This window comes from Hypanus sabinus, chromosome 28, assembly GCF_030144855.1.
Source record: "Hypanus sabinus isolate sHypSab1 chromosome 28, sHypSab1.hap1, whole genome shotgun sequence".
Lineage (NCBI taxonomy): Eukaryota > Metazoa > Chordata > Chondrichthyes > Myliobatiformes > Dasyatidae > Hypanus > Hypanus sabinus.
Genome location: NC_082733.1, coordinates 22,510,889 through 22,522,135, shown reverse-complemented (window position 1 = coordinate 22,522,135; position 11,247 = coordinate 22,510,889). Strand labels below are relative to the sequence as shown.

General features: G+C 42.9%; 1 long non-coding RNA gene across 1 annotated transcript in view; it reads left to right on the top strand.

Moving 5' to 3' along the window:
- The first annotated feature begins 1,391 nt into the window (after nt 1–1,391).
- Nucleotides 1,392–11,247, top strand: part of LOC132382481 (uncharacterized) — a 65,936-nt gene continuing 56,080 nt past the window's right edge. The window contains exon 1 of the long non-coding RNA XR_009508347.1: nt 1,392–1,673. This is a non-coding gene — a long non-coding RNA (uncharacterized LOC132382481). The remainder of the gene's footprint in view (nt 1,674–11,247) is intronic.

Below are 11,247 nucleotides of genomic sequence, written 5' to 3'. Positions count from 1 at the left end.
AGATGTATGGCAGATGCAGTTTAATGTGGATAAATGTGAGGTTATCCACTTTGGTGGCAAGAACAGGAAGGCAGATTACTATTTGAATGGTGTCAAGTTAGGAAAAGGGGAAGTACAACGAGATCTAGGTGTCCTTGTTCATCAGTCACTGAAAGTAAGCATGCAGGTACAGCAGGCAGTGAAGAAAGCTAATGGCATGTTGGCCTTCATAACAAGGGGAGTTGAGTATAGGAGCAAAGAGGTCCTTCTGCAGTTGTACAGGGCCCTGGTGAGACCACACCTGGAGTATTGTGTGCAGTTTTGGTCTCCAAATTTGAGGAAGGACATTCTTGCTATTGAGGGAGTGCAGCGTAGGTTCACGAGGTTGATTCCCAGGATGGTGGGACTGTCATATGTTGAAAGATTGGAGCAACCGGGCTTGTATACACTGCAATTTAGAATGATGAGAGTGGATCTGATTGAAACATATAAGATTATTAAAGGATTGGACATGCTAGAAGCAGGAAACATGTTCCCGATGTTGGAGGAGTACAGAACCAGAGGCCACAGTTTATGAATAAGGGGTAGGCCATTTAGAATGGAGTTCAGGAAAATCTTTTTCACCCAGAGAGTTGTGGATCTATGGAATGTTCTGCCTCAGAAGGCAGTGGAGGCCAATTCTCTGGACGCTTTCAAGAAAGAGTTAGATAGAGCTCTTAAAGATAGCGGAGTCAAGGGATATGGGGAGAAGGCAGGAATGGGGTACTGATTGTAGATGATCAGCCATGATCAGATTGAATGGCGGTGCTGGCTCAAAGGGCCAAATGGCCTACTCCTGCACCTATTGTCTATTATCCATTGTCTACTAACTGAAAGGAACTGTAGAAGTTTGTAAATTTACTCAGCTCTATCTTAGTACTAGCCTACAAAGTACCCAGGACATCTTTAGGGTGTGGTGTCTCAGAAAGGCAGCATCCATTATTAAGGACCTCCAGCACTCAGGGCATGCCCTTTTCTCACTGTTACCGTCGGAAGGGAGGTACAGAAGCCTGAAGGCACACACTCAGCGATTCAGGGATAGCTTCTTCCCCTCTGTCATCTGATTCTTAAATGGATATTGAAGCTTTTTAAAAAATATACAGTATTCCAGTTTTTGCACATTTTAAAAATCTATTCAATATATGTAATTGATTTACCTTTTTATTTATTATTTTTAAAATTTTATTTATTATTTTTTTTTTCTCTGCTGCATTATGCATTGCATTGTACTGCTGCTGCTAAGTTAACAAATTTCATGTCACATGCCTATGATAATAAATCTGATTCTGATTAGGGGTTCAGAGATGAAGATTAGTAAGTTTAAATTTCTTGGCATTATCATTTCAGAGGATCTTTCCTGAGACCAGCATGTAACTGTCATCACAAAGAAGGCATAACAAAGAAGTTTGCCCAGATTTTGCATGACATTGAAACCTTTGACAAACTTCTACAGATGCAAGTGGAAAGTATTGTGACTTCTTGTATCACGTCCTGATATGGACACATGAATGGAAACGTCTACAAAAACATGGTGGATATAGCCCAGGCCATCACAGGCAAATCCCTTCCCACCACTTACCACGTTTACAAGGAGCAGCATCTATCATTAAAGAGTTCCACTATCCAGGCCTGATCTCTTCTCACTGCAGTCATAGGTAAGAAGGCACAGAAGTGTTATGTCCCACACCAACAGTTCAGGAACAGTTATTACCCTTCAACTATCAGGCTCCTGACCAGTGTGGATAACTTTACCCACCTCATCTCTGAATTGCTTCCAGAACCTATAGACTTGCTTTCAAGGATGCTACCTAATGTTCTCAGTCTTATTTAGTTGTTTTCATTTGCACGTTAGTTATTTGTCATTCTTGTGTGTACGCCCTAGCCTTGTTATATGTGGAGGATACGTTCCTCGCAGTTGACACATAATTTGAATAATCATTTAAATGGAGCATACAGGGATGCATTCTGGAGGGCTTCCTAAATATGTTTTATCTGTAATTTATTCACATTTCATACCAATACGACACAAAAGCAGTACCACAAGGCAACATTCGTATTATATTTCATCAATTGAAGGTAATATTCAACGTAATAAATCGTAGAAAGTTAACATACTAGGGTGAACAGAACTCACCAACAGTGGCAGGTGTGTTCGCTCCGGGAGATGAGTGGTTGTTGTGGCATCAGGCAGCTTTACATGGATGAGGTGGATAGTTGTGTGTCATCAGGATCATCAAGGCCAGAAAGGGGTGAAGGAAGACTCACAGAACACTTACAAACCTGACCTCTTTCCAGGATTCATCAATGTTGTTGATGGCATGACTGATGTTGAAGGACTTCCACCATTCCCTCACCATTGGTAAACTCCTTGCATTTTCAAAATCATCTGTTGCTTGCAGCATCTGAGAGATAGTTCACCATAAAAAATACATCTTGAATGTGGATATCACACCTTGGTTGAGTGGTTGAATCAGCGATGTTGTGTTAGGTGGCAGGAAACGCATTGTTATGTTAGGATGAATGCTGTCCAAATGTTTAGGATGGGCTGGCACATTGTCAAGCAACAAAAGAACTTTAAAGGCAAGATTCTGCTCCCAGCAGTAGCATTCAGCCTTAACAGCAAAATGATTAGCAAACCAATCTTCAAAGTGACCCATGCTTTCTTGTTAGCTGCCCAGTGGACAGGAAGCATATTCTTACTCAAACCCTTAAGAGCATGGGGGTTTAATGAATGGTAAACTAAGAGAGGCTTCATCTTACAGTCTCCTTCGGCATTGGAACACATAAGCAAATTCAATCCATCCTTTGCTGCCTTGAAACCGGATGCAGTTTTTTCATCCTGACTTATGTAAGTGCGTTTCGGTATATGCTTCCAAAAACACACAGTCTCATCTGATGCTGCCCTCTTTATAATCTCCAACTTTTTTTCAAGTGTTAAAGCAATTCTCTGGCGCTTGGCTGATGGCCCAGGACTTGACATTGGATGCTTAGGAGGCATAGTTATATATTTCAAGCACAAAATCACTGCAGCGTAGATAAAAACAACAAAAGTTTAAGAGCGCAAGATCGCACATCCATACATTGCCAAAACCAAGGTGAGAGAGTCCGGAGTGAGACTGTGTGATGTGCGCACGTGACTTGTATTGGCAGGAAAACAGTGCTTATCATCCCAACAATGAGACTGTGAGGCGTGCGCACATGACTTGTATTGACGGGAAAGTGGTGCTCTTCACATAACTGTGAGTTTTGGATGCATTTAAGGAGACATTGGTAGAAATTGTTTCCTCACGTAACTGTGAATCCACATTGTCTGAAGACGCATATAACAAGGATAGGGTGTAGTTTTTCATTGATTCTATAGTATTTCTCTGCTCAGAAAAAAATGGACCTCGAGGAAATATATGGTGACACATATGTACTTTGATAATAAATTTACTTTCAACTTTGGAATGTGAGAGGAAACCTAATGACCCAGAGGAAATCCATGCAGTCACAGTGAGAACATACGAACTTACGGTCAGTGCAGGAATTGAACCCAGGTTGCTGGTGCTATAATAATATTACACTATACACTATGATACCATGCTGCCCTTAGAGTGGCATCCCCAGAGTTACAAGTGGTTGGATGAGAGGGTTAATGGGGTATCTTTCCATCTAACATCATTCCTTAATGTAAGCAAGGCAGAAGAAAATGGAGTTGTGAGTAATACCCATCAAGGTACTGCTCAGTCCATCCTTCTCATCCATTCTGCACAATTCATGTCAATTCCCTTTCTACCAGCATTTCTGTCAGCATAAAGATATACATGTAGCTAGACCTTTTTCCTCATTCAGACTGCAGGGAGTACTTCCTTTTCATCTTGCAAGAGCAGCATTCTGTTCCGGCAGTTGAGCACTTGTGCGACCATCACAGCACTTATTTGCCATCTTCCTCTTTCTCAGAATTGCTAGCGTATCACATTTTTTAATCCTTGGTGAGGGAAGCAATATCAAACTTTTGGCAAAGTAAAGATTTTTCTTTAATTTTTTTTGCTGTAGCTGCTCCTTTGGATGGTTTACATAGGTGTGACTTGACTTTAGCTTATGACCTCCAGTTCTGTTCCATGTTCTGACTGAGTGGGTGAGTCCGAAATTTGTGCATGTCTCTTTCAACGGCTTTATCATTTGTGCTCCCTCAATATCATTGCTCTTGTACTAGTCAACTAAAGTTTTGACTTTTACAGGACTAACATGATCGATTTTACAAACTTGTGTTGGCAAAGTTTTGAAGTGCCAGAGTTATGGTGGTAGGTTGGCAGGAATTTTGACTGATCAAAGTCAGGGCCCATCTGAATATTTAGTACTATACCATCACTCTTTATACTCTAAATATCAATCAACTGCAGCTACTACAGTAATCATAAATAACTGATCAGTGCATCAATCATAACTGCCAAATAAACATTATAGCCTTGACATGTCTATTTTCCAGGTCCTCCTATACAGTGCCTTGTAGAAGTACTCAGCCCCAACCGTTTGTTCGCATGTTACAACCAGGGATATGGATCAATTTAACTGAGAACATTTTCTTTGTAAATCACATGCTGCTTTTTTCTCTGTAGTACCCCAAAAATAGGGAAAATTGTGAAGCATGAAAAACTAAAAATTCAAAAACTGGAATGTCAGCAGTTGAAAAGTATTCATCCCCCTTTGCCAGGCCCATCCATCTGAAGACATTCCAAATGCTCCCTTGGATAGTTGGAGGTAATTTTCATGAACAAAATGGAATTCAATATTTTTTATTTACCAATCAAACTGCATTTTTTTACTTCAAGGATTGTGAAGTGATTTGTATACTCAGAGACACATAATTAAATATTTTTTTCTTGGGGGTGTGAGGGAATAAAACAAACTGTTGGTGTACTTTTGATATTTTAACCCCCTTTTATTCAGTTTTAACATAGTGGCATTGTTTTAGTTTTTGGGTTCACTAATAGCCTTTACAAAAGATGACTGTATGCAGTTAAAAAATGGCTTAATATCAGTCATGGAATTTGGTAATATTGGGATCTATTATTATCAAGTTAGCAGCAGGACATTGGAAACTGATTATATGTTAGAATTGGAGTTAACATTGATTATGAAAAAGAAACTATATTTAACAAATTTATTGCAGTGTTTTGAAAGCGAAATCAATAAGGTTTTTGACAGGGAACATATAGATGCAGCGCATTTTAAATTCCAGAGGCACTTGGTGCTATTTAAAATATAGAATTAACTTCTTTTAGCACAAGTTAAGAACTCAAGGCAATGAGGAAAAATATTGCAGATGGATGATCGGGTAACTAACAATGAGTTGGGTTAAATGGATAATTTTCAGTTTGGCAAGCTGCAACTAATGGGGTGTCACAGGGATCACTGTGCAGCCTCAACTACTCACTGTGGGTATTAATGACTTAGATGAATGGAACAAGTGTATTGTAGTTAAATCGACTGTCAGTACAAAGCCTACAGTAGGTTAGATGTGAGGCCACGAGTTCATAAAAAACAGATAGACTACATCAGTGGGTAAAAGTTTTGTTGATGTGTATATCGTGGGGAAATGGGGGCGTTATACCTTTTGAAGGACAAGTAGAACAATAGAAATTTTCTTATTTGGAAAAAGACTGCATGTCTTGATGCATGAAGTACAGAAAGTCTGTTGGAGGCAGTTCAGTGACAAGTAATAGTGTAGATTTCTGGAATGGATGGTTGAATTACGAGGCAAGGTTGTACAGTTTAGGCCTATCCTGACTACAGCTCAGAAGAATAAGAGGTAATCTATAATAAAACATTTTGAGAGACTTGAGGGACAAGGCAGCTGTAAGAAGGTGTTGTCAGGAAACGTAGAGGAAGCTTGACCCACATGTAGAACAGTGGAGATAATTTAGCTGGTAGTGATTCCTTTAATAATAAATTGCAAAATAACAAACCATGAGGGGCCACGAAACAAGGGAGAACATACAGACCATAAAAATAGGAATAACTAGTTGAGGCTGTCTGGTTTGATGGGTAAGCAAGAACTGTGGATGAGTGCTGGGTTTAAATAGGCTGCAGGTATTGAGTTGGAAATGAGAGGCAAGTGACTGCTGTTAGCTGGGTGGAGACTGGGAAGTGCCCAACAGAACCTCACACCTCTTATCACTAGCACCTACCACCCAGGATGATCTGGATGCATCAGGTGGGACTCCTCAAGTTGACAAACTGTCCACGATGATGTGAATCCATCAACTGCTGAATTATGTACCCTGGACCACTTCCCACCATCCTTAAAACCATATAACCATATAACAATTACAACACGGAAACAGGCCATCTCGGCCCTTCTAGTCCATGCTGACGCTTACACTCACCTAGTCCCACTGGCCCGCACTCAGTCCATAACCCTCCATTCCTTTCCTGTACATATACCCATCCAATTTTACTTTAAATGACAATATCAAACCTGCCTCTACCACTTCTACTGGAAGCTCATTCCACACAGCTACCACTGTCTGAGTAAAGAAATTCCCCCTCGTGTTACCCTTAAAATCTCAAATCATGTCCTCATGTTTGAATCTCCCCTACTCTCAATGGAAAAAGCCTATCCACATCAATTCAATCTATACCCTTCATTATTTTAAATACCTTTATCAAGTCCCCCCTCAACCTTCTACACTCCAAAGAATAAAGACCTAACTTGTTCAGCCTTTCCCTGTAACTTAGGTGCTGAAACCCAGGTAACATTCTAGTGAATCTTCTCTGTACCCTCTCTATTTTGTGATATCTTTCCTATAACTAGGTGACCAGAACTGTACACAATACTCCAAATTCAGCCTTACCAATGCCTTGTACAATTTTAACATTACATCCCAACTCCTATACTCAATGCTCTGATCTATAAAGGCCAGTATACCAAAAGCTTTCTTCACCACCCTATCCACATGAGATTCCACCTTCAGGGAACTATGCACCATTATTCCTAGATCACTCTGTGTTACTGCATTCTTCAAAGTGCTACCATTTACGATGTATGTCCTATTTGGATTATTCCTACCAAAACCTAGCACCTCACACTTATCAGCATTAAATTCCATCTGCTATCGTTCAGCCCACTCTTCTAACTGGCCTAAATCTCTCTGCAAGCTTTGAAAACCTACTTCATTATCCACAACGCCACCTACCTTAGTATTATCTGCATACTTACTAATCCAATTTACCACCCCATCATCCAGATCATTAATGTATATGACAAACAACATTGGACCCAATACAGATCCCTGAGGCACACCACTAGTCACTGGCCTCCAACCTGACAAACAGTTATCCACCACTACTCTGGCATCTCCCATCTAGCCACTGTTGAATCCATTTTACTACTTCAATATTAATACCTAATGATTAAACCTTCCTAACTAACCTTCTGTGTGGAACCTTGTCAAAGGCCTTACTTGATTCCTGAGATGCAGACTCAGGTAGGTTGAGTGGTCCATGGACAAGGGGCTTGAGACAGGACATGTGGACATTAGGTGTGAGGGATGGCGGTAGCTGGAGACTGTAAGTGACTGGATTCATGTGATGGATAATTTTGAAGGAACCAATGAACTGGGTGAGAACTTGCTAGAGATGGTGCACCGGGGTAGATCTTGGGTAGATAGCCAGACACAGTCCCCTGGATAGAATAGTCTGTCTGGGCACTGTTGGCAGTTGGCCTGTTGACAGTAGGTGCAATTGACAGCTAAGCCGGCATTCGGTGCTCTATACCAAAGCATTCCTGCAGCAGTGAAACAGGTCCCTGGTGGACAGGCCTCCACCAATGGCTTCTCCATGGGAAACTAAGGAGGCTGGTAGCCATGAAGCACTTCAAAGGGTGACGTACCTGTGCAGAGGAAATGTGTAGAGTCTGGGAGAGTTTGGCCCAGAGTATATACTTCTTCCATGTGGAAGTGTTAGAGACGGCAAAGCATCGCAGAAATCTCTCCATTTGCTGAATGGCTCTTTCTGATTGACCATTAGCCTGCAGATGATAGCCAGGGGACAGACTCACTGAGTTGTGGAAGAGGGAGCAGAAGGCTCGCCAGAAGCAGGAGATGAATGGTGGACCCCAGTCTGAACACAATATCCTGAGGGAAATCAAGGAGGTGAACTACATATTGGAGAACTAGGTCCACTGCCTCAGTGGCTGTTGGAAGTTTGTGGAGGACAATGGAGAGGGCTACCTTTAAGAATGAATCTACTACTGTCATGATCACCGTGGACCCATCATAAGGTGGCAAACCTGCGATGAAATACATGGAGATATGGCACCACCAGTGTTAAGGGTCACTGGAGCCCAGAGGACCACTGATTGGTGGAATTAGACTGAACACATTGAGAGCAGGCAGTGACAAACTGACTAACATTTGTGATTTTTGTGGGCCACCAAAACTAGCATTGCAGGAAATTTAGGGTCCAAAAATGCACCTGGGTGGCTAGAGAGTGGTGAGTGGTGCCTCAGAGAGCACAGCCATCGGCACAGACATGAGATTGTTACGTGTGTTGGCTGGAGCAAGCTTGTGCTGCAGGGCCTGGTGGACCTGGTTCTCAAGATCCCTGATGATCAGGATGGAGATCCATCAGGATGAAATGATGGGCTGAGAGTCAATCTCCTTTTCAGCTAGGCTGAACTGTTGGGACAGGGCATTTAGTTTAGTGTTCTTGGAGCTGGGTCAGTAGGATGTGACGAAGATGAATTACTCAAAGAAGAGGGCCCAGCGAGCCTGACATGGGTTAATTTGGTGGGTCTGTTCTGTGGATGTTAAATTCTGGTCAGCCCTGAGCAGGAAGGGCTCAATAGATGCCATCAGCCAATATCTCCATTCCTTCAAGGCCCATTTAATGGCAAATAGCTTCCTGTCTCCTGCTCCTTAGCAGTGATGTGTAGAGTTGAAAGAATGCAAGAAGAAGGTGCAAGGATGTGTCTTCCCATCCTGTCCTCACTGGGAGAGGGTGTCCCTGATGCCCATGTCCAATGCGTTCATCTCTACCACTAAAGTTCCGGAGGGGTGGGATGGTGGCGAATGAGAGGGGTGATGAAGTATCTCTTGAACTAAGACATGGTATTCCTATGGGTGTTTGGTGAGGTTGAGGGTTTCCTCCATCACCACAGATTTAAGGGGTGAGGTCAACTGAATTTGCAGGCAGTTGGTCCAGCAGATGGGTCCCCAACACTGTAGAGAATTGGATGACGAGGCGAAGTGAGAGTCATGAGCAGAAAGCTACTGATAACCCAAGATGAGAGGAATGTCGGGTGAGTCGATAAGGGGGAATTGGATGAACTCTCTTTGCTCTCTGATGCTCATGTGCACAGGTTGCGTGTGCGCTTTGACCATTGCAGGCTCCAAGAGATGTTCATCGGTGGCCAATGCAGAACGGGTGAGTGACAGGTTTGGTAGGGTGTCCAAGCTGGACATACAAAGTCTAATCCAGAAAGTTGCCTGTTGTGCCAGAATCCACCAGAGCATCCTGTGCATGCACAGCCACTGCAGTGTGAGTCAGGCTATGTTGCTGGAATGAGGGACTCTGGGGGGAGAGAGCTTGCCAGATAGAAGGCCCTTTGTCTCTACTTGGTGCTGCTGTTTCCATGGATGCAGCAAGCAGCTGATGTATGGGTGATTGGCTGCTCGGCAATAAGTGCACAAGTTGTTTCTCTACTGATGCTCATGCTCTTAGAGGATTAAGGGTTCTGGAGGCATTGCCGAGGAGGGTCCTGTAGCCTGATATGGTTCAGGGAATGGAAATGGGGTCTTGGCTGATTTAGAGGATCATTCCAGGAGACATTTGTCAATACAGAGGGCCAGCGTGATGATGCTTTCAAGGTCTGTGAGCATCTTTCCAGTAGACAGCACTCTGAGAGGCCGTGATGGTAATGGGCCAGTGGCGCTTCCTCACTCCAGCCACACCGTGCGACGAGGGTCCAGAATTTCACAGTGTAATTCCGCACCAAGAGTGCACCTTGATGCAACAAAGTATCCAATCTGCTACGCCCTTTCACTTCCCAGATTGTCAAAAACCCAGCAAATCTCAGCAGTGAATTAATTCCTCATATTTATTGCAAATTGTGGTTTTATTGTTCCATCTGGTGGCAGCCCAGGTCAGAGGTCATCCAGTCAAGAATGAGATGAAGTTCAGATTGGAAATAACATCTCTTGCACATTCTCCATCAGCGCAGATGCATCACAAGGCTTGTGTGCTTAGCCCTCTGCCCTACTCACTTTTTACACTTGTGAGTGAGAGGCTAAGCACAATTCCAAAGCCATGTTTAAGTTTGCTGATGACACCAGTGTCGTAGGCTGAATCAAATGTGGTGACAAATCAGCATATGGGAGGGAGTTTGAAAATCTGACTGAGTTATGCCAGAACAACAACCTTTCACTCAATGTCAGCAAGACCGAGGAGCTGATTATTGACTTCAGGAGGAGGAAACAAGAGGTCTATGGGCCAGTCCTCAACAGAGGATCAGAGTGGAAAGGGTCAGAAACCTTAAATTCCTTGGTGTTATCATTTCAGAGGACCTTGGTCCAGCATGTAAGCACAACTACAAAGAAAGCACGATAGCACCTTTACTTTCTAAGGAGTTTGTGAAGATTTGACATGACATTTAAAGGGCAAAATTTTATGGATGTGTGGTGGAGAGTATATCGACTGGTTGGATCACAGGCTGGTATGGAAACACTAATGCCTTTGACCGAAAATTCCTCAATAAGTAGAGGATTTGGCTCAATCCGTCACGGATAAAGCCCTCACACTAATGAGCACATCTACACAGCGTGCCGTTGCAGGAAAACAGGATCATCAAGGACTCCCACCATCCAGGTCATGCTCTCTTCTCACTGCTGCCATCATGAAGGTGCAGAAATCTCAGGTCTTGCAGCACCAGCTTCAGGAACAGTTATTGACCCTCAACTACCAGGCTCTTGAAACAGTGAGGATAACTTCACTCAACTTCACTTGCCCCCCATCACTGAAATGTTCCCACAAACTATGGACTCACTTACAAGGATTCTTCATCTCACGTTCTTGCTATTTATTGCTTATTTATTTTTTATTATTATTTCTTTCTTTTTGTATTTGTACGGTTTGATGTCTTTCACACACTGGTTGATTGCCCAGTTGGTACTGTGGCGACCCACTTTCTGCGCAGGCGAACCGGCTCACAAATAGCCAGCGCGCGGGGTGAGACTTTGATAATGC